The sequence below is a fragment of the Rhinatrema bivittatum genome, chromosome 1 (genome assembly GCF_901001135.1).
Source record: "Rhinatrema bivittatum chromosome 1, aRhiBiv1.1, whole genome shotgun sequence".
NCBI lineage: Eukaryota > Metazoa > Chordata > Amphibia > Gymnophiona > Rhinatrematidae > Rhinatrema > Rhinatrema bivittatum.
In genome coordinates, this window is record NC_042615.1 from 416,975,294 (window position 1) to 417,003,184 (window position 27,891).

The following is a 27,891-nucleotide window of genomic DNA, read 5'->3' on the forward strand; positions in this document are numbered from 1 at the left end:
GTGCTTGTACAAACTGGGGATAACTTTTCTGCTGAAAGTGGTCCTGGAGGGTACTTTATAGTTTAGCACTGTTACTATCCTGCTCGCGGAGCTTACCTGTGAGCAGGCCTTCACTTACCCCGGCACCACTGCTGCTGCTGCCGCTTCCCACTGTCCGGCCAGCGATGCCGTTTCTCCGCAGCAGGAGGGGCCGCTGATATCTGTCCTTCTTTTCGGCTTATGAGCCTCTGCTGCCGCCTCTATCTTCGCGGCCCTGAGCCATCACCGGAACCTCTCCATCTGTGCGGCAGGAAGCTGCCGACAAATTCTTCTTTGCGGCCCAGTGGTCCTGTGGGAGTCCTCTTCGTGGCCTGTGCCGCTTGGGCTCCATAGCCGAAGCCATCTTGCGGCCTGGAAGCCACTCATGACGCCTGCCTGCTCCCTCCTCCATCTGTGCAGCAGGGACGCCGCTGTCCATGGCCCTACTTCTTCCCTGGGCCCTCCTCTAGGCGCCAGCGAGCGCCTCTTCCATTTTAAGAGCCAGTGGCGGGAAAAGCCCACAGCCCCACCGGACGTGTTCATTCTTTAACTTCCAGCTTCAGCCCTATAAAAGGGCTCACTTCCAGTTCCTCGAGGCCTTTGGATCCAAAATCCACAGTTGTCTGTGTTCCTCTTCGGGTCAAGGTCCTTCTTGGTCTTCACTTGTCTAGATGGTTCTTCGTTCCGTGTTCCTGGTCTCCTCATCCTGATGTTCCTGGTTTCGCCCTTTGTCGGAGCTCCTTCATCGCCTGTTCCTTGTCCTGATGTTCCTTGGTCCTGATGTCTAGAAGTTCTGTGGTTCCGTTCCCGAGTCCTGATGTTCCAGGTGTTCTGTGTTCCTGATATCTGGGTCCTGTTGCCTTCGTCTCTGTAACTAGTTCCCAGTTTCCTGCGTCCACCTTTCCTGGCATGCCACCGTCATGGTCCATGACCAGTCCATGGGGGGCTGTGTAGGATGCTTCGTGGTACAAGGCCTTCTTTTCGTTTGCAGCGCAAGTCTCCGGAAACCCTTGTTTTTAATGTTCCGAGTTCCAAGTTCCGAGTCTTGAATCCTGTCCCAGTCTTTGGAGTTCCTTGCCTGCTTCCGTCCATGCCCAAGACTCTGCCAGAACCTGCTCTACTCCAGCGTGGTCCGTGACCAGCCACAGGTGGCTGTGTAGGGTGCGCCCCGGTGCAGGCCTCTACTGAATCTTTGACATTTTCCAGTCTCAAGTTCCACTACTTCACCTGGAGTCTGCTTTGCGCTCAATGTGGTCCATGGCCAGCCATAGGCAGCTATGTAGGGCATGCTGCAATGCAGTTCTCCCCCAGTTTCGCATGAGTCCTGAAACCTTGCCTGACATCTTCTGAGTAACCTGAATCCTTGTCCGAGTCTTCCAATTAACCTGAATCCTTGAACAAGTCCTTCCAAGTCTTTGTCTGAGTCTTCTGAGTAACCTGAGTCCTCGTCTGAGTCCTTCCAAGTTCCAAGTCTTTGCCTTGTTCCTGCCCTCAGCCTCCTTGGGTTTAGGGGTTATTTTTGTGTGCCGTTTTTCCCGCCCTCCCCCAAAACGATAAGAGAACCCCCATGATAGGGTTTTCCTATCGTTTTGGGGGAGCCCCCAATTTCTGACGATTTTGAAAAGATCAACGATATTTTCAATCGTCCGATGCTGATTCACATCCCTAGTATTCAATCCATTAAGGAAAACAGGAGATTAATCCATTTTTAAATATTATTCCATAGAGAATGAAAGAGAAGTTGGACATTTGCATTGTTTAGCAGAGATATATTAGTCAGGATACAAATACCAAGATATTTCATGTCAGAATTGACCCATCGCAATGGAAAAGGGCCCACCCAGGAATGCTGGATGTTGCCTGTCACATCTAAAGCCTTGGATTTATCCTGATTTATTTTCAGGCTGGCAAACCTGCCAAATTGGGATTGATATGCAAGGACTTTAGGAAAAGAAATTTGTGGGGTGGTGAGAAAAAAAAGAACATCGTCGGCGAAGGCAGCAACTTTAACGAGGTATCCTTTACTTCTAATCCAGTAATAGAACTATCAACTGCAATGATCCGAAGAAGTGGGTCTATGGAGAGAAGATATAACAATAGCGAAAGAGGACATCCTTGTTGTACCCTTCGACCTATAGAAAAAGGGTCAGATTTGCCCCCATTTTCGAGAATATGGGATCTAGGATTTTTATATAAGAGATCAATATTGTTTACAAAATCACCAGTGAAACCAAATCTGTGGAGAACAGAAAATAAGTAGGGCCAAGATACCCTGTGGAATACTTTTTCTGAGTCAATACTGACCGCTATAGCTGGAAGCCCTTTTTTTGCACAGTAATGCATGGCTGAGGTGAATTTAATAATATAAGAGCCAGCTGTTCTGCCTTTAAGAAAACCCATTTGATGAGAAGAAATAATAGAGGAAAGAATAAGACTAAGCCAGTTGGCTAGAATTTTGGTGAATATTTAAAGGTCACAATTCAGTAGAGAGATTGGTTTGTACGAGGCCAGTAGGATTGCGTCTTTTCCTGGCTTGGGAAGAACCATGATATGGACCACATAAAAATTGATTGGAAAGTTCCCTTTATTCAGCACATCATGGAATTGGACTTGTAAAGGGACAGAGACCTGTTCTTTTAGTACTTTGTAATAATCAGAGAAAAATTCATCAGGGCCTGGAGCCTTGCTAGATTTATTCATAGCTATAACATTTAGAATTTTGTGAGTGAGGGCGATTTAAGAAATCTAGTTGAATTTCTGAAATACGGGGTAGTGGTAACTTATGAAAGAAAGCATCTTCTTCCGCATTGTTCCTAATCAGTCTTCAGCATAGAGGCTGGCCTAGAACTCCTTAAAGGAATTGCAAATGTCAGAGGAGGGAACAGCCCAAGTGCCTTGAGGAGTTTTTATTTTCTCAATAAAAGATTTCCCTTTTGAAATCTAGACCGCGTTGGCTAACAACTTGCCAGCTTTGTTGCCAATGTGGAAAAACTTAAGTTCTGAACTTCGTAAGGTATATTGCGCTCTTTGATGTAAATGTATATTTAAGGAGATGAGGATAGCCAGGTAAGCAGAATCTTCCGTTAAAGTACGAATCATTTTTGTCTTTAGCTGTTCCTAATTAAGATTCCAGGTCCAAAATGGTTTTATTTAGCTTAGCGTTCCTGGCTTTTTCGAACACAAACATTTCTCCTCTGAGCACTGCTTTATTGGTCTCCCAAAAAAGAGAAGGATTATGTGTGTTATGAAATGTGTAAGTTTCCCATTTGTTTTTTAAGTAATTATGCAAAGCTTTGTCTTCTCAGAGTGAAGCTGGGAATCGTCAAAGTCTTACTATGTTGCTTGTGTCTGAGAGACAGAGATCTACCCATATGGGAGAGTGATCTGAGTGTATTTCCACTCGCACAATATGGGGAAAGAATCGCTGAGAACCAAGGATATAGTCAATTCTCGAAAGAGAGGTATGGGCTCGCGAAATGTGAGTGAAATCTTTAAGAGTTGGGTGAAGGGTTCTCCAAAAATCAAGAATTTGTAGTTGTTCACAGAGATAGGAGATGCCCTTTGGAAAGGAAAGGGTCTGCTTAAAGTTTTGAGATGGCAATCTATCTAAGAGGAGATCTGCAATGCAATTAAAGTTTCCAGGTATGAAGAGCCAGCCTTGCTGATTTATTAAGTTTTTCATAGAAGTTATGATGGTAGTTGTTCGGTACATAGAGAGGAGATTGCAAATGATTAATTCTCAACTTTTAATGGAGCCAATCAGAATTATAAAATGACCATCAGGGTCTTTAATCTCTTGGTGCAATTTGAATGTAAGGGATTTATAAGAAGAATGGCTATGCCAGCTTTTTTGCCTTGGGTTTTGGAGAAGTAACAGGAGCCTACCCAATCTCTTTGTAATTTTTTATGTTCAGCATCCGATAAATGGGTTTCTTGTAGACATGCAATCATGGTTTTGTGCCTCTTTAGTAGTTGAGGAATTTTAGCTCTCTTAATTGGGGAGCCTAGTCCATTAACATTTAAGGAGTCTAAACACAAGTGATCAGCCATTCGCCTTAGGTGTAATTTAAGTGTGGAAGAATGAGAGACATGTGAAAGACCCTGGGCCTCTCAGCCTAGGCTCAGGGTTGGACTAATTTTTCCATATAAAATAAGCCTTCAGTTAGATAAAAAAAAAAAAAAAAAAAATACCTGAAATACCTTAAAGTTAGCCCGCTACCTGAGAATCTGAAATAAAGCTAATTTTATTTATTTATTATTTATTTATTTTATTTTATTAACATTTTATAGACCGACATTTGTTGGGAACATCATACCGGTTTACATATATAGAAACATAGAAATGACGGCAGAAGAAGACCAAACAGCCCATTCAGTCTGCCCAGCAAGCCCTGCACTTTTGTTTTTTTTTTTCTCATACTTATCTGTTTTTTCTTGGCTCTTAGTAATCTTTTGGTTCTATTTCCCTTCCACCCCCATCATTAATGTAGAGAGCAGTGTTGGAACTGCATCTAAGTGAAATATCTAGCTTAATTAGTTAGGGGTAGTAACCGCTGCAATAAGCAAGCTACACCCATGCTTATTTGTTTACCCAGACTATGTAATTAAGTCCTTGTTGGTTGTCTGTATATAGATCCACTTTTCTTCATTCCCCCTGCCATTGAAGCAGAGAGCTATGCTGGATATGCGTGAAGTATCAGTCTTTCTCCCCCTGCCGTTGAAGCAGAGAGCTATGCTGGATATGCGTGAAATATTGGTCTTTCTCCCCTGCCGTTGAAGCAGAGAGCTATGCTGGATATGCATTGACATTGAAGTATCAGGCTTATTTGGTCTGGGGTAGTAACCGCCGTAACAAGCAAGCTACTCCCCGCTTTTTGTGAATGCAAATCCTTTTTTCCACATTCCCTCTTGCCGTTGAAGCTTAGAGCAATGTTGGAGTCACATTAACCGTATGTATGTTTATTGAATAAGGGTATTATCTCCTGGCAGTAGCCGTCATTCCCGCGAGCCACCCACTCTTCATTCATGTCCTCTAGACTTTATGGATCCACAGTGTTTATCCCACGCCCCTTTGAAGTCCTTCACAGTTCTGGTCTTCACCACTTCCTCCGGAAAGGCATTCCAGGCATCCACCACCCTCTCCGTGAAGAATACTTCCTGACATTGGTTCTGAGTCTTCCTCCTGGAGCTTCAAATCGTGACCTCTAGTTCTATTGATTTTTTTCCGACGGAAAAGGTTTATCGTTGTCTTTGGATCATTAAAACCTTTCAAGTATCTGAAAGTCTGTATCATATCACCTCTGCTTCTCATAGAACATTAATGCAGCATAAAAATTGCTTTACAGGGAACATAGATTAATACATAAGGTATTTGGAACATAGATACTATATATGATAATAGTAACATGGATTAAAAACATATAATATTTAGAAACAGTGGGATTAGTATGTAATGCTTATGTTTAACTGTGCAAGGTACATAGATAATACATATGATATTTAGAATATAATTAAAATATTTGGAACTGGACAAAGCTTGAAATATAATATTTGGAAGCAGAGTTTAGGGGGGTAGGGATAGGGAGAGAGTGGGTATAAAAGGGGGGAGGATGGGGGAAGGGAACAGGCTTATGTGCGGAGGCTATAGATTTATTGAAAGGATTTAGTTATAAGCTTGTTTGAATAGTTTAATTAAACATCCCATCCCAACCCTACCCCCCTTTTTGAAAGCCTCCCATCTATGCTCTGTGGACCACTTAGGGAATAGAAGTACATTTGAATGATGTGTGAGCACCAGCACAGCATAACCAGAGCAGAATAAGCCTTTTAGGGTTTTTTTTCCATTACTTTATCCCTTTTTTCCAGTCCCAGACTTCATTGCTGTGCTCAAAGTCTTGGTGTAGCTTGAAGTAGCAATTTCTACTGTCTTGTTTGTGCCCTCTGCCTTCCACTAAACTTATAGATATGTAATTCCCTCATAAGTAGGAAGCTCGCAATCATCCCTGACTGCAAACTTTCTAAGGTATGGAATGATGGGAATGGATTTAGAGAAAGTCCCTTCTGGAACCAAATGTAATAATTAGGTTCCCAGAACCACCTCTGGCACAGCTCTCTGTCACTGTGCCCGATCGATTGATTTAGCGAAGGTTCATCATGGGGAGTGGGAATGAAGCATTGTTCATCATGGGGAGTGGGAAAAAGGGGCGGAGGCACTAAAGATGTTTTGTGATGTCATGACATCTGTGGAGGTAGATTTTGCGAGAAATATGTGGTGGGAAAACGAAGAGAGCAAAGGAAACAACTTTATTAAACACCAAACTTGCGGACAATCTCAACAATGTTGGCGAAGACCAATAAACAATAGAAATATTTAGAGAAGGAAGGAAGGTAAGCGATGTAAATACTCAACCAAGGGGAGAACTCACCACTGGAGAATCTTGCATCAGGGAGTTGTCAAAATTAGACTAGACCATCCAGAAACACCTGAGCCAATTCCACTTCTTCGAAAATGTGGGTAGTATTGGCATGCCAGACTTTTAATCTGGCTGAAAACTGAAGAGAAAATTTAACTTGCTTGGCAGCTAAGGCAGAGCAGATTGGGGAGAACAGTTTGTGATTTTGTGAAATTAGTAATCTTGAAATAGTTGGACTTGCTCTCCCTGGTATTTGAGATCATAATGAAGTCTGTACTCCCGAATTAATTCTTGTTTGTGCGACCAATTGAAGATTCTGGCGATGATTATTCTAGGTCTGGAATCTTCAGGCTTTTTGTTTCCCAGCCTTTGGGCTCTTTTGATTTGAAGAGAAGTGGTGAGGGAGGGGTTCCCTAGTACCTCAGGGAGCCATTTTTCCAGAAAGCTGGCTAAGTAGGTGTCTGGTATGGATTCAGGAAGGCTGGTAATCCTCAGGTTGTTGTGATGGGATCTATTTTCCAGGTCATCCAGCTTTTCTATTTGGATTTTGAGCTGTTTTTCCATAGCAGCTAATTGCCTGGTGGCAGTAATTGAATCATCTTCAAGGGATGATATCCGTCCTTCTATGACATCCAGATGTGGATGTAGCTCTGCTAAGGAGCTCTGTAGAGTTGCAAGCTGTGTAGATAGATTAGAGAACTTGATATCTAAAGCAGCAGCTACTGCAAATGTGACTTTTTCTGTTAGAGCTTCCAAGGTACTCGGAGATGTAGCTGAATCCAGTTTTTCTGGAGAAGGCCTCAGTTTTTCTTTTTCCTTCTTTCCTACTTTTAGAGCCATAATTCCTGGAGATTTGTGCATATACTTGTCGATTGACATAAGATCTTTGAAATCTTTGAGAGATTAGGTCAGTCATAGAAAGGATGGCTTTGATAAAAGTAGATGAAAAGCAGCTGGTGCTCAGAGTTCAGGAAAGCACATCGTCCTCAGCTCATCACATCACGTGACCTTCCTGTCTGTCCTTTTAAATAAAAAATCTGAGCCGAGGCAGGATTCTGCCAGGACCTTATCTGACTTATGATGCTGCACAAAGAACATTGTCCACAAGGGGCATGGCCAGAAGATAGAAATGGAATCCTGATATCGGGTGCATTAAAAGTAGAATTCACCAGCATGTCTTTAAGATTTTTTACCTCTTGTATAAGCAATTACAGGTTGTTCTTTAAAAATCAAATGTAATTGCAAAACATGCCACTGTCTCTGTAAAATAGATACCAAACCTTGTGCTTTACTAGAAAAATGAACAACACATATTAAATTCTTTTCACATTCTTCTTTGTCCTGTTTATTCAACAGCCAATGTATATGCACTGTTGCGACTGCGACCTACGAGTCCTGATACAGGCACGGCCGCTAGCTCACGGGAGAGCGGCTTTCCCCGCTGCTGGCTCTTTAAATATCCTTGAAGAGGTGCACGCCAGCGCCTAGAGAAGGGCCCAGGGAGGAACAGGACCAAGGACAGCGGCGTCCCTGCCGCACAGACAGAGAAGGAAACAGGCAGGCTTCGGGAGCGGCCTCCAGGCAGCAAGATGGCATCAGCTGTGGCAGCGGCTTCCCGATGGTGGCACCAGCCATGAAGAGGACTCCCTAGATGCAGCCACAGGCCATGAAGAGAGGCGGACCCGGAGGTGGCTTCATGCTGCATGATCGCGTCATGGCAGCTGGGGCTTCCCTTGCCGCTCGGAGTCCCGGTGGCGTTCTCCCCACTGCGGAGAAGGAATCAGCAGCAGCAGCTTCAGGGCCGCATTGGAGGCAGCACCAGTGGCTTGGAGGCAGCACCGGTGCTTGGAGCCGCGATGAAGTGGATCCTGGCAGCAGGTAGACCACGAAGATAAAAAGTAGGCTGCGGCTTCCTTCCACTTGAAGATCCCGGCCAGTGGCGGTGCTAAGGCTGTGAAAGGAGACATCAGCGGTCCCTCCTGCGCAGAATTGCGTCGGAACTGCATGGAGGCGGTAAGTGGAGACCTGTGAGCGGGATGGGGTCCGCAAGCAGGATCATAACATGCACATTCAGAACTCTTTTAAAAGCTGGTTTTAACATTCACAAGGATATCCCCATTGTAGAAATCTATGGCAGAGGTTTTTTTTGCTTGTATAATGTAATCCTCTTTATTTGAACAAATTCTCAGAAGATAAAAAAATTGACATATTGGTAAATTAGATCATAAGGAATAGGGGTGAAAACTATCAAGATGGAGAAAATTGTTGCAATCTGTAGGTTTTCTAAATGTTGTGGTCTTCAACTTATTTTTTCTTTTATGATAAAAATATCCAAAAAAGGCAAGCGGTCTATATGATAAGACATAGTAAATTGAAGGTGAGGATCCAACTAATTAAGCCAATTCAAAAAAAGGTTTAATTGTTCTATCAAAGATTGCCATAGAAAAAGACGCTGTCTATATATCTTGACCAGCCCACAATATTGTCTATATAAAAGGCAAGGAATAAAGAAAATGTCTTCAAAGTTCGAAATATACAAATTAGCAACACTAGGAGCCATAGGGGGTCATTTATCAAAATGCGCTAAGGCATTTTCACATGCGTTAAGGGCTTATTGCATGTGAAAAACCCCAGTTAACGCATGCGATAGGCCCTTACCGCATGTGAAAATGTCTTTATCGCATGCGATAGCACATATCGTATGGTGCGATGCAAATTTCAAAAAGAGGAGGCGTTGGGGCAGGTTTGCAAAATGCTATCACACAGACTTAATGCTGATTTAATAGTGTTAAACTGTAGTGAGAGTTTGTGTTATGGTTTTATTGCATTGTCTCCAGAAAGACCTGTTTGAGGGGGAGAGAGAGAGAGAGAGAGAGAGAGAGACAGACTAGCCATAGTATCCTCTCCCTAGATAGGTATTTGTATCCCTATGATAGGCCCACCTAGTAACTTGAGGTGAGGTTTAGGTATTAGTGTAGGGGGTTAAGGGCCACTTTCACATTCAATGTGAGATGTACGAATAGAACAGTGATCTCTTGTGAAGATTTGATGGCCTTCGGAGCGAGGAAACTCACTCCAAGATGAGATTTGGGCAATGTTCTCTCAACCTAGCTTGATGGACACTCTACTTGGGTAACATCAAGCTAGGTGGAGAGAACATTGCCCAAATCTCATCACATCAAGCTAGGTTGAGAGAACATTGCCCAAATCTCATCTTGGAGTGAGTTTCCAGAACTGAACACAGTACTCCAGGTGAGGCCTCACCAAGGACCTGTACAAGGGGATAATCACTTCCCTTTTCTTACTCGATATTCCTCTCTCTATGCATCCCAACATTCTTCTGGCTTTTGCTATCGCCTTGTCGCATTGTTTCGCAGACTTCATATCATTAGACACTATCACCCCAAGGTCTCTCTCCTGCTCCGTGCACATCAGCCTCCCCCCCCCCCCCCCCCCCCATCGAATACAGTTCATTCGGATTTCCACTCCCCATATGCATGACTTTGCACTTCTTGGCATTGAATCTCAGCTGCCATATCTTCGACCACTCTTCCAGTTTCCTTAAATCCCGTCTCATCCTCTCCACTCCTTCTGGCGTGTCCACTCTGTTGCAGATCTTGGTGTCATCCGCAAAAAGACAAACCTTACCTTCTCTCCCGTCCGCAATGTCGCTCACAAAGATATTGAACAGGACCGGTCCCAACACCGATCCTTGCGGTACACCACTTAAAACCGCTCTCTCTTCAGAGAAAGTTCCATTTACCATCACACATTGTCTTCTGTCCGTCAACCAGTTTGCAATCCAGGTCACCACCTCGGCACTCACTCCTAAGCGTCTCGTTTTATTCACCAGCCTCCGTGCGGAACCGTATCAAAAGCTTTGCTGAAATCCAAGTAGAAGACATCAAGCGCTCTTCCTCGATCCAATTCCTTGGTTACCCAGTCAAAAAAGTCAATCAGATTTGTCTGACAGGATCTTCCCCTGGTGAATCCATGCTGCCTCTGGTCCATCAATTCTCCGGACTGTAGATAGTTCACTATTCTCTCTTTCAACAGTGACTCCATTACTTTTCCCACCACCGAAGTGAGGCTAACCGGTCTGTAGTTACCAGCCTCCTCTCTGTTCCCACTCTTGTGAAGCGGGACCACCACCGCTCTTCTCCAATCATTTGGCACCACTCCCGTTTCTAGGGATCTATTGAACAGGTCACACAGCGGACCCGCCAGCACATCTCTGAGCTCCCTCAGTATCCTTGGATGAATCCCATCAGGCCCCATGGCTTTGTCCACTTTCAGATTCTTTAGCTTTTCCCATACATTTTCCACTGTAAAAGGATTTTCATCTATTCCACTTCCCTCCAGTTCTTTTGTGTAGAGATGGTCCTTCTCCAGGGTCTTCTTTAGTGAACACAGAGCTGAAGTATTCGTTTAATATTTCTGCCATTTCTTCATCTCTCTCCACACATTGATCATTTCCACCTTTCAATTTCACTATACCACTTTGGACTTTTCTCTTTTCGCTGATGTATCTGAAAAATGTTTTGTCACCATTTTTTATCTCCTTGGCAATCCTCTCTTCCGCTTGACTTTTTGCCAACTTGATTAATTTCTTTGTCTCCCTCAGTTGAATCAAATATTCTTCTTTGTGCTCCTCCCTTTGGGATCTTTTATATTTCTTGAATGCTGTTCTTTTAGCTTTAATTTTGTCAGCCACCTCCTTTGAGAACCAGATATGTTTCAATTTTCTTTTGCTTTTCATTGGTGAGTTCATTGGTGAGTTGGTGAGTTCATTGGTGAGGTCATTGGTGAGTTCTTCTGATATTTAAGCTCTAACCACCATTTTACTGTGTGGAGTTTTGTTACCCTTCCTAGGGGCAACATGTCATGGTTGTCCCCTGTTTTGTTTTCTTGTAGAAGGGGTTAGGTCTTTGGGGTTCTCAATAAAGAGGCATGGGATCTGGAGTCAAAGAATCTTCCTTTATTATAAGACCATTTTTATGGATATTCCTTTTGCTGAGCTAAGAGTTTTTTACATTTTTCTGGTCTCATGTGTTTTTTCTCTTTTGTGTTAAAGGAACTTTCTTTTACTTGTACTAGGATTCCCATTAACTAGGGGCTCTGTCTTTGGACATCAAAAAGAGAAAAGTTTCTTTACTGAGAATGGACTTGGGGATCATCTGTTTCCAAAGGAGGCTGACTTACAATCATCCAGAGGAGTGAAGGAGTGAGGGGGAGAAACAAGATCTGATGGACTTTTACAAGGGCACATGTACATCTATTGAAGATCTTGGAAGAAGAGAAATGCATCAAGTATCTATCTGATACTGGGAAGAGAAATGGAGATATGAAAGAAAACTGTTGCACTTGGGGGTGGACCCTTGTCCTGGAACGGTGGAGAATGGCTCCCTGGTAGGGACCAGGAAGCACCTGCCCCCAGGGGGTGGAGCACTGGAGGAGACAGAGGCTAGGATGAGCTTTACTACTGGAAACCCGAGGTCCCCCCGGGAGGAGCCCGAAGGGACCCGCGGCTTGGACTTAGGTGGGCCTCGCAGGGTCTCCTGGAAATTTTGTAGACAGGTGTGCCCACGGACAGCAAGTGAGCGCGGTCGGACTTGAGATCGTAGGTCAGATGGAGCAAGGAAGACCAGAACAACAGGCTGAGGTGAGTACCAGAGAGACAGTCCGAGGGTACTACCTGGGGAGACGGACAGACGAACACTGGAACAGAAGGACGTTGGAACAGTAGGATGCAGGAACAAAGCTGGAACAGTAGGATCCTGGAACAAGACTGAAACGAGACTGGAATGAGATTCAGAAGTGCAGTGACAATCTAGCACACAATACAATGCCGACCCGATTGCCAAGGCAAGGAAGTGCAGGCAACGACTTCCTTAAGTAGTTCCTGCAATCAGGGCGCGCCGCAGAGCTAGGACCTGCCCCTGGTCCTACAAGAGACCTGGTGGTCTGCGCGTGTGTAGGGGCATGGCCTGGAAGAGCTTACAGCTGCTGCTGGGGGGGCCGACCCGGGATCTGTAGAGGAGCCAGAGAGGTGAGCAGGCCCGTGCGTGGGCTGGGCACAGACAAGGCGCGCAACAGTACCCCCCCTTCTAGGCCTCCCTTTACACAGCCGTGGCTTGACAGGGTAAGTCCTATGAAAGGTCTTCAGGAGTTCCTTATCAAGGATGTTGTGGGAAGGTTCCCACTAATTCTCCTCGGCCCCATAACCCTCCCAGGCTAGGAGGTACTCCCGTTTCCCTCGACACCAACAGACGTCGAGGACCTCTCTTACCTGGAGAGATGTATCTGGTTCAGTAGAGACCCGTGGAGGAGGGAACTCTATGTGAGGGCCAGGAGATTTCAACAGTGAAACATGGGACCTATTATGGATACCCATGGCACGAGGTAGCTGGAGTTGATACAATACTGCTCCCACTCTTTGAATCACTGGAAACGGACCAATGTATTTAGGAGCTAAGAGATGAGATGAGAGGGAAGTCTCAATCTTATGTGTTGGGCACTCAGCCACACCTTCTGGCCAGGACGGAAGAGTGGAGCGGGGCATCTGGGGGCATCAGATGTACGCTTGGAGCATTCAGCTGCCTGGGAAAGACGCTCTTTTACTTGATTCCACACTTGACAAATGGTATGGGCCATGTATTGCGCCGCTGGAGAAGGAACAGTCAGAGGAACTGGAAGAGGCAGCCTAGGTTGTCGTCCGAATACCACGGAGAATGGAGATACATCGGTGGCCGCAGCGATGTGGGTATTGTGCGACAGCTCAGCCCAAGGTAGTAGATCAGACCGGTTGTCCTGCTGATCATTCATATAAGAGCGAAGGAATGTTTTCAGCATCCGATTGGTCCTTTCAGCTTGACCATTGGCCTGTGGGTGATAGGCCGACATGAAACTCACGGCAATGTTAAACTTTTTACATAGGGAGCACCAATACCTGGCGGCAAACTGTGGTCCTCAGTAATTTCCTTTGGGAGTCCATGGAGATGGAAAATGTGTTTCAAAAGCAACTTGGCTAATTCCAGGGCCGATGGGAGACCTGGCAAGGGAATAAAGCGACCCATCTTCGAAAAATGGTCGATGATGACCCAAATTACGGTATTGTTCTGGGACGGAGGCAGGTCTGTGATAAAGTACGTTGAGATGCTGGACCATGGCTCAGTAGGTGCTGGAAGTGGTTGGAGTAGGCCCCAAGGCCGTCAGGTAGGTGGCTTCTGTTGGGCACAGACGGGGCATGAATCCACATAGTTTCGGGAATCCTGCACCATGTTGGGCCACCAATAATGCCTCCATAACATCTCTAGGGTCCTGGCACAACCTAGGTGGCCTGCCAATTTGGAATCATGAGCCCATTTCAGAACTCATTCACGTAATCTACGGGGAACAACGGTTTTCCCAGTAGGAACTGTAGTGGTCAGGCAAGGGATACACACACAGGCAGGATCTATGATATAGCTAGGGAAATCAGGAACATCCTCAGGTTCAAATGATCTTGACAGTGCATCAGCACGGATGTTCTTGGAACCTGGGCAGAAACATAGAACGAAGTTGAATCTTTCAAAGAAGAGCGCCCATCAGGCCTGTTGAGGATTCAGGAGTTGAGCTTCTTTGAGGTGCTCAAGGTTCTTATGGTTAGTGAAGAGGGTAAACTTTTGTTGCATCCCTTCCAACCAGGGGTGCCACTCTTGGAATGCCAACTTGACGGCGAGAAGTTCTCGGTCACCAACGGTATATAGCGTTGCTCTGTAGGAGAGAATTTGTGTGAGTAGAATGAACAAGGTATCAATTTACCCTTGGGAGAAAACTGACTCAGGACAGCTCCTGCACCAATTGCAGAGGCATCGACTTCGACGACAAATAGACATCTTGGGTCCGGGTGCTGAAGACAAGGGCCAGAACAGAAAGCTTCCTTAAGCATCTGAAAGGCGGCTTGTGCTTTGGGAGTCCACACAGAGTGTTAGACCCTTTCTTGGTCATGGCGGTAAGCGGAGCAGCTAGGGTAGAATAATTGGCAATGAAGCTTTGATAATAATTAGTAAAGCCAAGGAAATGTTGTAAGGCCCGTAGGCCTACTGGCTGGGGCCAGTCACGGATCCCCTGGACTTTCTCTGGGTCCATGGAGAAACCTCGATCGGATATGATGTACCCTAAGAAGGGTAAGCGATTATGCTCGAAGAAGAATTTTTCTAACTTGGCATAAAGTTGGTTTTCTCTTAGAAGCTGAAGAACAGTCCAGAAGTGCTCTCTATGAGATTCAAGGTCATTGGAAAAGATTAGGATGTCATCGAGATATACAACTATGAAGGAGTACAGGGGATCTTGAAGAATTTCATTCATAAAGTGTTGAAAGGCTGCTGGGGCATTGTATAGCCTAAAGGGCATCACGGTATATTCATAGTGACAATCCCTCATGTTGAATGCGGTTTTCCAGATATCTTCAGGTTGGATGCATACCAGATTGTACGCACCCCTCAGATCCGCTTTCATGGCGGTCGAACAGCTCGCTGATAAGGGGCAGGGGGTATCGGTCCTTGTGGGTTATGGCGTTAAGCCCTCTGTAATCAATACAAGGGCGTAAACTGCCGTCCTTTTTCTTAACAAAGAAAAAACCCACTCCAGCAAGGGAATCAGACGGATGGATGAACCCTTTTTCTAGGTTATCCTTGATATATTCAAACATGGCTTGGGTTTGGGTTGAGACAGCGGATAGGTTCTGCTTTGGGAGGCGTTATGCCCAGCAGAAGTTCTATGGGACACTTGAACTTGCGTAACGGAGGCAAGGTATCCGCTTTCTACTTTAAGAAGACATCTTCAAAGTCAGCGTACTGAGGAGGTAAACCAGGAAGAGTGCTAGACTTCAGAACAGGGACTACTGGAGATACCGAACGTAGACATGTCTTCTGGCATTTAGAGCCCCACTGCACCAACTGCATAGAAAGCCAATCGAACTGGGGTTCATAGGTTTGGAGCCAAGGCAGCCCCAGGATAACTGGATGTGTAGAACACTTTAATACATAGAAAGACATTTCCTCCTTGTGGAGAGTGCCCACGGTCAGGTGGGCAGCCACTGTTCAATGGGTGATGAGCCCTGGAAGAGGTTCTCCTTGAATGGAGGCGATACGGAGTCTCACATCTAATGGCTGAAGAGGAATGTTCAGAAGCTTGACAATGTCATCCATGATGAAGCTGCCACTTGCTCCGGTATCAATAAGAGCAGTGGTGGCGAAGGTGTGGGCCTTGATGCCCAGAGAGACTGGAAGCAAGAGCTGAGGGCCGGTGACATAAGCGCCTAAGCTCGGGACCCCCGCTAGGCTCAGGTGTTGCAGTTTCCCAGATGAACCAGGCAAGACTGCAGATGATGTCCGGAAATGCCACAATAAAGGCAAAGATCCCCCTTCCTCCGGAGATGTTTGGTCGGAGAGTCGCCCACGATTTACCTCCATAGGTTCCACCATGGAAGAGGGTGGTGGTGCTGGAGTCTTGACTGGAGGACTCTGGATACGTGTGGGATGCAGTGTAGGAGTGCGGGGAGCCTTTACTTCTAGGTGCCTTTGCCAGAGACGATGGTCGATCTTCCCGACAAGAGAAATCAGGTCCTCTAGAGAAGTGGGAGTCTCACGGATGGAAAGTTCATCTTTGAGAATGTAGGAGAGTCCATCTAGGAAGATGGCTTGCAGACAATCTTCTTGCCACCCGAGTTCAGTGGCCAGGGTCCTAAACTCCACTGTACACTCAGAGAGGGTCTGTGACCCTTGGCGAAGGTGGAGTAGGTTATGGCTGGCTATAGCCTGGCAGCCTGGGTCTCGGAAGGTCTGCTTGAAGAGAGCAACAAACTCGGATAACGTGGAAAGTATGGGATCAGAGCGTTCCCATAAGGGAGAGGCCCATGTGAGAGCCTTCCCTTCCAGGCAAGATAGGATGAAGGTCACCTTGGTGATTTCCTTCAGGAACAAGGTGGGTTGCAGTGCAAATTGCATGAAGCACTGATTAAGGAAGCCACGACAGGAGCGTGGGTCCCCATTGTATCGAGGAGGTGCAGGGAGTGCCAACGATGCCTTGGGAAGCATAGAAGCTGATAGGCCCACGGGATTGGCCAGAGCTGTATCTCGTAGCTGGGAGCAAAGCTCTTCCACTAAAGAGGCCAGCGATTCCAAAGCTTGATGATGTCCTTTGACTGTGATGGCCAAACTCGGTAGGGCCCTGGAAGCGGGAGACTCCACTGAGTCCATGGACGGCAACCTGTTGCGCTCGGGGGTGGACCCTTGTCCTGGAGCAGAGGAGAACGGCTCCCTTGTAGGGACCAGGAAGCACCTGCCCCCAGGGGGGTGGAGCATTGGAGGAGACAGAGGCTAGGATGAGCTTCACCACTGGAAGCCCGAGATCCCACTACTACCATTTGTCTACTGATGGCCTTTTGACAGTACTTGCATTCTGAAAAATGATGATCCTCCATAACTGTAAAGTGTCTCTACATCTATGGTGTCTTGTACAATCCCTTCTCTGGATCATTGAGTGCTGATACTGGAGATGGGGTTGAGAACAAACCAGAAGGAAATAGACCAGGGGCATCTCACCCTTGGCTGCCTTCTGTTCCTGAAGATGAACATGGCCCCAACAGGATCATTCAGTGCCTACTGCTGCTTACTGGGAGGAGCCCATAGGGATCCGGGCCGCTTGGACTTAGGTGGGCCTCACAGGGTCTCCTGATGATGTAGTAGACAGCCGTGCCCATGGACAGCAAGGGAGCACGATCGGACTTTAGATCAGGAGCAAGGAAGACCAGAACAGCGTAGGCGATGACAAGGCAAGGGACAGAGCCAGAATCAGGAGATGTAGTCAATCAGGCAGAGGTCAGAATCCGAGGGTCAGATGGACACGAACACTGGAGCACTGGATGGCCGGTGCCATCTTTAAAAATGGCGTGGGCCATCCAGTGCTGCTACCATGTGACAGGGCCGGCCAATGGCACGGATACCCTGTCACATGGTAAGGGCAAAGGCCATCGGCGCCATTTTTATTAGTGGCAGCCGACGGCCCGAGAGCGGGAGATTGCTCCTGGGACCCCCACTGGACCACCAGGTACCTGTAAAAAGTTTTTGGGGGGGTCGGGAGGGTAGGGGAAGCTAAGGGATTAGTTTTAAAGGGTCGGGTGGGTTTTTTGTTTATCGGCTCGGGTGCAGCCGATAAAAAAAAAAACCCGATCGGGCTGGACAAAAAAAAAACCCACGATGTGAATCGGAACCGGAATCAGAACCGATTCCGGTTCTGATTCACATCTACTGTGCATGACATCTGGACTAGCCAAAATGTGACACAAGCCTAGCTTGTGTACTATTAGCACTATACTGGTGCAATGAGGTATGGCAGGTGCAGCTCAAGCAGCAGCACACACAGGGTAGAGGTGGGCTATGTTGTATACCCGGGTGATGGATGAGAGCCATTCCTCAGCCCATATCTTAGCAGTATTAAGTAGGATGATGGAGAGCTGGTGGCTGGGCTGGAAACATGACCATTACTGGGATTTTTTTGTTATGGATGGTGGAAGCAACATGTCAAAGTTGTGAGAAATAGAGTTTTCAAGGGAATCCAATGCTTTGCATGCTTGCTGCGTCTGGAAATAAGAGAGACTCTGAGCTGAGGGGCAAGGAAGATGTGTCCTGCAGGACCTGATAAAGAGAGGCAGGAAGATAGTGGGGCATTTTAACCAGAGCATGACAGTTGGGAAACAGCTCTGTAATAGGCAGGCAGCTGTCAGGGCATCTCAACATCAGTTTGTCCAAAATATAGACACCAGTGTAATTCCACCTATATGATGCAGAGGCAAGTGGTTTCAGAAACACCCCCTCATTAGCAGTTTGTGGAGAGTGAGGTCAGTGTGGATTGCCCCTTGGGAGGTCAGGAATGGTTACACCTAACGCAGATGGTACGAGTTCTGAAGCCTTTAAAGAAGGATCTGAGTTCAACAGCATCCACACTAGAGGAGGTGAACTCCATAACTTGTATCCTGGAGAAGATACAAGGTTTCTTGCAAAAATAGGAATTCATACTCATGGATTCCTAGCAGTAGAAAGTGGAAAACTGACTACCTTCTTTCACCCAGCTGAATCCTTACATGCTGGCAACCCTGCATGAGTAAAAGGGAGTATCGCCCTCCAGATTGACACTTTGATTTACTGGAAGGAGAAACTGATGGCTAGGATGTTAGAATCGAAGTGCCAGAGGTAGATGGGTGGTGAGGTGCAGTGAAAGAAAGAGTGGGCTCCCCATGCAATACTGTCAATATGCAGCACCTTGAAAATTACCACTTCTTCCCCCTCCTTTATCCAGCATTTCCTTTCCTACCCACCAACCAGTTATCTACTAAATGGATGGATATTCTCAATGGCAGAGAACATTGTGAGTCCACATTACTCATGGCTGGCATCCATATTGGTAGACCACTTGTTTGTTTATTTTGTAATCAACCTCCCCCTGCTGTGTTTCTTTGAATTTCCAGGTGAAGGGAAGGAAGGCTGAGTGCACAAGTATACTTAACCAAAGCCTGCAGTTCTTGGCTGCAGCATCTTGCTGAATTGTTGCTAATTGCCACTCTTGCTACTGCTTCCCCAACCTACTTCTGCTGACTTACCACTCTTTAAATAAATTTCAATATCTCCAAAGTATCAATGTACAGGATGTGGGCCTCTTTCAACAGAAAGAAGGCTCTGGAATGAGGGGATCATGGGATGAGAATGAAAGGGGGTAGACTCAGTATTCTAAGGAAATATTTATTTACAGAAAGAGTGATGAATGCATAGAACAGCCTCCCAGTGGAGGAGTGGAGACAAGGACAGGATCTAAAATCAAGAAAGCATGGGACAAGCACAGAGGATCTCTGAGGAACTGGTAGGGATTATAGAACTGAGCAGTTGGTATGAATGGGCAGACAATATAGCCAGTATGTTCTTTTCTTGCTCTCATGTTTATATGTTTCTTCTGGTTATGTATCCTTTGTGTTCTTAGACACTAGTAAATAACTTATTGAATGTTTGAAAACATCTAAAATAGAGGCTGACTATCCCTTTCACAACAGTATACATTCAGAAAAAAAGTCAATATTCAGCCACTATTTGGCTCCTTATAGCCAAAGCTTCCAGGGGGGACTATAAATTGATTCTAAGTTTGTGAATTTATAGCTGCAAAGAAACAGACTTAAAGGAGAAATATACAGTTAACTTAACTAATTTACTAATAAACAAAATTACACTGCTATTACTAAATAAAACCATAGGCAAGCAATTTTCAGATGTTAAAAAAACATTAAGAACATAAGAACATGCCATACTGGGTCAGACCAAGGGTCCATCAAGCCCAGCATCCTGTTTTCAACAGTGGCCAATCCAGGCCATAAGAACCTGGCAAGTACCCAAAAACTAAGTCTATTCCATGTTACCGTTGCTAGTAATAGCAGTGGCTATTTTCTAAGTCAACTTAATTAATAGTAGGTAATGGACTTCTCCAATAACTTCTCCAATCCTTTTTTAACCACAGCTAGACTAACCACACTAACCACATCCTCTGGCAACAAATTCCAGAGTTTAATTGTGCGTTGAGTAAAAAAGAACTTTCTCCGATTAGTTTTAAATGTGCCACTTTCTAACTTCATGGATTGCCCCCTAGTCTTTGTAATATCCGAAAGAGTAAATAACTGATTCACATCTACCCATTCTAGACCTCTCATGATTTTAAACACCTCTATCATATCCCCCCTCAGCCGTCTCTTCTCCAAGCTGAAAAGTTCTAACCTCTTTAGTCTTTCCTCATAGGGGAGCTGTTCCATTCCACATCATTTTGGTAGCCCTTCTCTGTACCTTCTCCATCGCAATTATATTTTTTGAGATGAGGCGACCACAATTGTACACAGTATTCAAGGTGCGGTCTCACCATGGAGCGATACAGAGGCATTATGACATTTTCCATTTTATTCACCATTCCCTCTCTAATAATTCCCAACATTCTGTTTGCTTTTTTGACTGCCGCAGTACACTGAACCGACGATTTCAATGTGTTATCCACTATGACGCCTAGATCTCTTTCTTGGGTGGTAGCACCTAATGTGGAACCTAACATTGTGTAACTATAGCATGGGTTATTGTTCCCTATATGCATCACCTTGCACTTATCCACATTAAATTTCATCTGCCATTTTGATGCCCAATTTTCCAGTTTCACAAGGTCTTCCTGCAATTTATCACAATCTGCTTGTGATTTAACTACTCTGAACAATTTTGTAACATCTGCAAATTTGATTATCTCACTCGTCATATTTCTTTCCAGATCATTTATAAATATATTGAAAAGTAAGGGTCCCAATACAGATCCCTGAGGCACTCCACTGCCCACTCCCTTCCACTGAGAAAATTGTCCATTTAATCCTACTCTCTGTTTCCTGTCTTTTAGCCAGTTTGCAAACCAACAAAAGGACATCGCCATCTATCCATGACTTTTTACTTTTCCTAGAAGCCTCTCATGAGGAACTTTGTGAAACGCCGTCTGAAAATCCAAGTATACTACATCTACCGGTTCATCTTTATCCACATGTTTATTAACTCCTTCAAAAAAGTGAAGCAGATTTGTGAGGCAAGACTTGCCTTGGGTAAAGCGATGCTGACTTTAAACCATGTCTTTTATATGCTCTGTGATTTTGATGTTTAAAATACTTTCCACTATTTTTCCTGGCACTGAAGTCAGGCTAACCAGTCTGTAGTTTCCCGGATCACCCCTGGAGCCCTTTTTAAATATTGGGGTTACATTTGCTATCCTCCAGTCTTCAGGTACAATGGATGATTTTAATGATAGGTTACAAATATTTACTAATAGGTCTGAAATTTCATTTTTTAATTCCTTCAGAACTCTTGGGTGTATACCATCCAGTCCAGGTGATTTACTTCTCTTTAGTTTGTCAATCAGATCTAATACATCTTCTAGGTTCACCGTGATTTGATTCAGTCCATCTGAATCATTATCCATGAAAACCTTCTCCAGTACGTGTACCTCCCCAACATCCTCTTCAGTAAACACTGAAGCAAAGAAATCATTTAATCTTTCCGCGATGGCCTTATCTTCTCTAAGTGCCCCTTTAACCCCTCGATCATCTAACGGTCCAACTGACTCCCTCACAGGCTTTCTGCTTCGGATATATTTTAAAAGTTTTTACTGTGAGATTTTGCCTCTACGGCCAACTTCTTTTCAAATTCTCTCTTAGCCTGTCTTATCAATGTTTTACATTTAACTTGCCAACGTTTATGCATTATCCTATTTTCTTCTGTTGGATCCTTCTTCCAATTTTTGAATGAAGATCTTTTGGCTAAAATAGATCCTTTCACCTCCCCTTTTAACCATGCCAGTGATCGCTTTGCCTTCTTTCCACCTTTCTTAATGTGTGGAATATATCTGAACTGTGCTTCTAGAATGGTATTTTTTTAACAATGACCACACCTCTTGCACACTTTTTACTTTTGTAGCTGCTCCTTTCAGTTTTTTTCTAACAATTTTTCTCATTTTATCAAAGTTTCCCTTTTGAAAGTTTAGCACGAGAGCTGAGGATTTGCATACTGTTCCTCCTGGTAACATGCATCTGAAGAAGGGACCTATGTAATTATCTAGCAATAGAACCTACTAGAGAGGAGTCAATAATTTAAACAGAAATTGAAGGTATGCAAAATACTGGATCTTCTGTTCCCACTTTCATGAAATTCTGCATCGAATTTCTATCTAAAGAAATCATGTTTCTATGAATTGATGGCATAATTCAATCTGCTATTCTGAATTCTTGTATTTACAAAATTGTCGACTTATCATTAATTTATCATAAAATTTCAAGGATTCTTAATAATATATGCTAATATTACACCAACCTTTTAGAAGTCAACTCTATGGCAGAATTCAAACTGTACAATAAAGCATCAAGTGAAAAAATTCACCACAAAAGGAGCCCCTGATGCAGCAAGGGAAGAGGAGAAGAAATGTAATATTGCTAAAGAGGAGGAGACTGCACGTGAAGTCAGTACTGCCAAAGGAACTCTGAAATGTGGGAACAGGGAGTGCTTATGTACAAACATACAGAGTCATTCATCAAATTATGTTAGGGTCCTAAAGTGCAATAATAGGGGTCTGACAAATAATAAATGCACAATCTTTATCCCGTTGCGTGCTTATATGCAAATGTGATAATGAGTATTCAAAAGCTAGCTTTTTATGCAAATGAGGGACTCCTACTGCCTGTCTCAAAAATTTAACAAACACTAATATGGGATTTAATATCAGAAATAACATTTTTTTTTGTGCGTTAGAGTGGAAAATTAGTTTTTATCACTTTCTTCCTCAATCATCTGTGTTAGGGGGAAGTGTAATATTAGTGAGAAACTGGCTGCCTTACTGGCCCATTTACATGATGGAAGCAGGATTTGCGTGAAAATGTGTGTGTAGTTATCAAACAGGACGCACATATAGATGCTCTCAGCTTATTTGATACCATATGCGCATATACACACCTATGTTATATGCACGTATTACATATGTGCATATATGTGTGCATGATATCAAATAGGCTGATAGCACCTACATGTGTGCCCTATTTGATAAGTATGTGCACATGTGCGCGCAAATCCTGCTTCCATCACATAAGTGGGCGGATGTTAAGGATGGGATAGGGGGTCATATGGATTTGCTCTTGGCTGCAAGGGGGCAGGGTTTAGAGGAAAGAAAAAGGTGAAAATGGCACATGTTTTATAGTTTTTATGATTTGCATCTGGAGTGAATAAAAGACACTGCATTCTGAAGGCTTATATATTTGATAACTTTGGTAAATAAAAAGTTTTACACTAAAAGGAACACGCGCTGATGCCATTGCCAGATTCACCAGCTTGTTTCCAGTTCGCCCAGGCCAGGGATAGGAATGCCAAGTTCCCTAGTTTATTTATCTTCCTTTCCCCCATTAGCCCCAACCAGTGATAGCCCGCTGACTAGTCTAGATGTATTCTTTTATGACTTACACGCCATCCATAGCAGTAGTAAAGTTAAGAGGCAAGGGACCCCGGTGCACACCTGTGTGCATAAGTATATACGTGCACATCTATTGGCCTCCCCTCACACACTCCTACGCCCCACCCCTTTTTCGCTATTTTTCACATGTGTGCATAGAGGAAAATACGTGCCTACTCGGTCCAGTTTTGAAAACCTGTTCTGCATGTACAGGCCCGACTTGTGTGCATATCTCCTGGTTTGGAATTACGATGCGCTAATGCATCGCACACCACAATACTGCGTCCTGCAACGAAAATATTATCGCGGGTTATGATTTTTACCTATGTGATGCAGATGTTAAAAAAAAATTCTTAACCATGCCCCTTTTTTTTTAATGGTGAACGCTAACGCACCATATTCCTGCAATAATATAGCAATTTGATGAATATTTGCCTTACATTATAATCCTTTTAGGGTTAGGGAAATGTCTTCACTACTTGAATGTAATCCACTTTGAAGTGTCAAAAGCGGAAATTAATTCAAATAAACCAACATGGGAGAACCATAATTGAAATGTTGCCATGAGTAAAATATTGGGGGGAGGGGGCTTTGCGAAGCTGAGGAAGTAATATTTATTTATTTAAAAGCATTTCTATGCCACACTCACTCCACTGATCATAGTGACATACAAAATAGCAAACACAATAGTTAAGAAATATATCTTTGCAGGTATACGTGATTTAAAAACACAATAGATATCTAACAAAACTTTGATAAATTTACAAACATCCTTCTTCCACTACCCACTGGGTAATTCCTGCTTGCAGCTACCCTTTAGAAACGTCCTTAAATAGCCATGTTTTTAATGCTATTTTCAACTTTTTTGTAATGGCCGTTGTTTGTAGTAACATAGGCATTATGTTCCAGAGTGTAGGACTGGCTACTGATATTGCCCTGTCCCGCACCAGCCCCAAATGAGCTTGATAAATTTTCGACACGTCTATGAGACTTGTATTTACAGATCTTAGGGCTCAGTGTAGAATATACATATGTAATTTTATACCCAACTATACCATGTCCAGATTGTTATTGATCTTATGTATCAATATGTATCAATGTGTATCACAGTAATAATGTTGTACTGCAAATAATGAGCAGTAGGGTTTCAGAGTTTAAGCTGGAGTATATTTAAACCACAGCTTCTTTAAGGTTCCAAGTAATATTTATTTCAAATAACAGAGTTATTACAGAAACAGAGATTCAAAAATCAAATGCAGAAACACACAGGGCACAGAGCAGGGATAGTTCAGTTCACTGTATCTTAGTAACAAGTCCAATTCCTTCAAAAGATTCTCAACAGGGCAGGTCCATGTACATATAAGCAAATTTGTTTCATGGTATTTGCAAACAGATCCAGTCCAAGATCAGAATATCCAAGTACTCCCAATACTCATAAACAACTCCAAGTATCAAGTCTAATGGAGCTCAGGATCTAGGTTCTGCGGAATGGCTCATCAGCTCTCATTTTTGGCAACCATTTCCCTGTTCCTAGCAGCCTATTTTCTAGACCCTTGGGCCAATCCAGTCCTACAAGAGGGGATCTGCCCCTGCTAGGTTTCCTCATTTGTATCATCTTACTTTCGTCAGTATCCTACTTTGACTGAGAGAGCAAAAGAACCAGCCTCTTAGCCAATTACACCCTTAATTCAAGATCCACCAGTAGCCAGTCCCAATATACCATAATGCTGTATGCCATACAAAGAAAGACATCATCATCTATCATGTGTTAGACAGCAGTGTTTGTGCCAGCTTCATTATTCATTGGTCCATCTTTTTCTAGCTCAGGTTGTAGATGCCTGGCATGACCTCCCAAAGTAGGAGATCACTGCTTTATGAATTCAAAAATAGAAATATTGACAAGATAAAAGACAGAAAGCTAAACAAAAAATGGAAGAAAAATTTATCATGTGTATTTGTTGTCAGAATAAAGCATAAAAATGTTGTTTGATAAAAGACTAAAACATTATTTAGAACAGATCACTTTTAATGACGATATAGATGAAGAATGAAAAATTATAAAGAAGACTTTAAGGAAGATAGCTTATGAAATGTTAGAGAAAAATTAAATTTCCAAGGAAGAAAGGTTTAAGAATCAGAAAAGTAAGTCAAAATTCAGAACTGCAAAATGTTACCAAAGGAAGGAAAAAAAACATGAGAGAAGTTAATACCTTAGAAGCAACCCACTCAGTCAAAGGCCGCAATCATGTGTTAGATACATCTAAATAAAACTTATTAGCTTGGCTATTGCCAACGAGAAAAAAAGCATCATACTTAAAACAAATTGCATATGTTAATATTAGTTTAAATGGGTCCATGGGAAATGCTTATAAATTCAGAGTTGTTCACCTCCAGTAGATTTAATTGCCATAGCTTTTTATTTTGATCTAGTAGTTTGACATATTGAGCTTTGGGGTGTTTTTATACAACATTCCTGCTAACCATAGGAGAAACTGGCATTCCTGCAGATGTTTCTTCGACCTTGAAACACGTCAGCACAAATTCCCTTGAGATGGACTTTTAGAGTCGAAACGCAACTCTCATCTATTAGGTTGCCTGCATAAGTAAACCGCTGGGATGATTAATGATTGTAGATATACACAATATTTTCTGCTGAAAACCTAATAAGGATCTATGATTTATGACCAGTTGCTAAGGTGTATAATGAAACCTCATAGCTTAATAAATTTGATAACTAAAAAAACTGAGCTGTATTTTTGATTAATATATTTATCACCCAGTCAAGAGACTTTATATTGACATTATTTTTTGTGTTTCCTATTTACATTTTAGTGCTGCTCTTTCTTTTGGTAGCATGTTAAGAGTTGTTGTGATTATTCAAGTCAATAAGTGGAGCACACCTGAAACTGAAAGTGGGCAGAAATTTAAATGTAGTACACGCACAGTAAGTAAAATCAATCCTGCTCTGCATGGGGGGAATTTACATGCATTTGTGGGAGGAAACTTTTTGACATCATGCATAAGAAAGCAGGCAAGTATGCACATACATTACACCAGTTTTCAAAGTTGTATAAGTCCTTTTAAAATTATCCTGGCAAAACTACAATTACACCTGAAATTTGATACTCACAGATTTGCCAAGAAAAATTACATGCATGTCCCAACCCCACCCAGATTCCACCCCTTGGAACACCTCTCCCCTATGTGCATAAAAGTACATGCATATAGTACATAATTTTCCTTGCATAGTAGTCATGCAATTTTCTAAAAGGCCATTTTTGTGGGCAAAACTTCACCCGCAGTAGTCTTTTTGAAATTTTCAGTTGTTATGAGTATATGTATTGAAATGGCACATCTACTTTGCACCTCCTACATCTCTACAGGTGGCCATGCAGCAGTAAAACAGAACACATACATTTAAAACACAAACGGGCGCACTCTGTTTTCCTTTCCTGACTTACACACAGGAAATGCCTCTTTTAACCCACCTTAAAATAGACATATTTTGAAAGAATGCACATACTTTTAATCACCCCAAGGGGACAATTATCAAAACTGGGCAATCTATCAAGTAAATAATTTTTCAACATTATTTGCTCAGTGCATGTGCTTAAGTTTTATTTTAAAAGCTTGAAACACTAAATTGAGAGTTCATAATAATAATAAAAACTATATACATACCCCAAGGTTCTACTATCATTCTAATGTACAGTAGTATCAGTTCAAGTATGAATTGAAATCACTTTATGCTTAATGCTTACAAACTAAAATTCACCTCCAGGTCTACTCTTGCTGAGAGACACTTTGCAAAGTAATATCTCAAGGTCCAATCACTAACATGCTACAAATATATTTTAATTAAGTATAATTAGTGTGTATACAATTTCAGATACATAATTGTTTTAAGGTCAGAGGGGTGCGTGCATAAGAAATAATTTACTGTTGAATGATAATTGTTACATGAAGATAAGAAAAATAAATTGTTCTTGAAGCTATTAACATTGCACATTAAGAAATAAAGGTGTTTAAATAAAACATAGTTTACAGGATTCTTTCATTTTATTCCATTGAAAACATTACAGAAACTAAAATACTTCACCTTTTGGAGGTACTTGTGAGCTCTTGCAGGATATTAAAACAGTTGTATTTATTTATTTATTTGTGTATTTGTTTGTTTGTTTGTTTTCTTTTGCCCATCAACCATAAGATAATTTTCAAAAGGTTTTACGTGCGTAAATAGGTTTTTTAAAATTGCTATGATTTATACTACTTTTACACGTTTAACTGAGTTAAAAATTCACTGAATAGCTTAATTATGACAAGTAATAAGCATGAGAAAATTAAGGCAGCATATATGGCAGGTTTGAGGGTGAAAAGAGTTAAACCAAACCCCCCCATACCCAGAGAAATCACTTCTGACAAAAAT

General features: G+C 43.1%; 1 long non-coding RNA gene across 9 annotated transcripts in view; it reads left to right on the forward strand.

Annotated features, from left to right (window-relative positions):
- Positions 1-27,891, forward strand: part of LOC115092192 — a 381,274-nt gene that overhangs the window by 266,759 nt on the left and 86,624 nt on the right. Inside the window, exon 1 of one of the 9 annotated variants that reach the window (XR_003856940.1) lies at positions 26,296-26,409. The exons of 7 other annotated variants lie outside the window; for them this stretch is intronic. This is a non-coding gene — a long non-coding RNA (uncharacterized LOC115092192). Of the gene's footprint in view, positions 1-26,295; positions 26,410-27,891 lie in introns of those variants that run through there. One more of the 9 variants, XR_003856937.1, reaches the window with a different exon arrangement.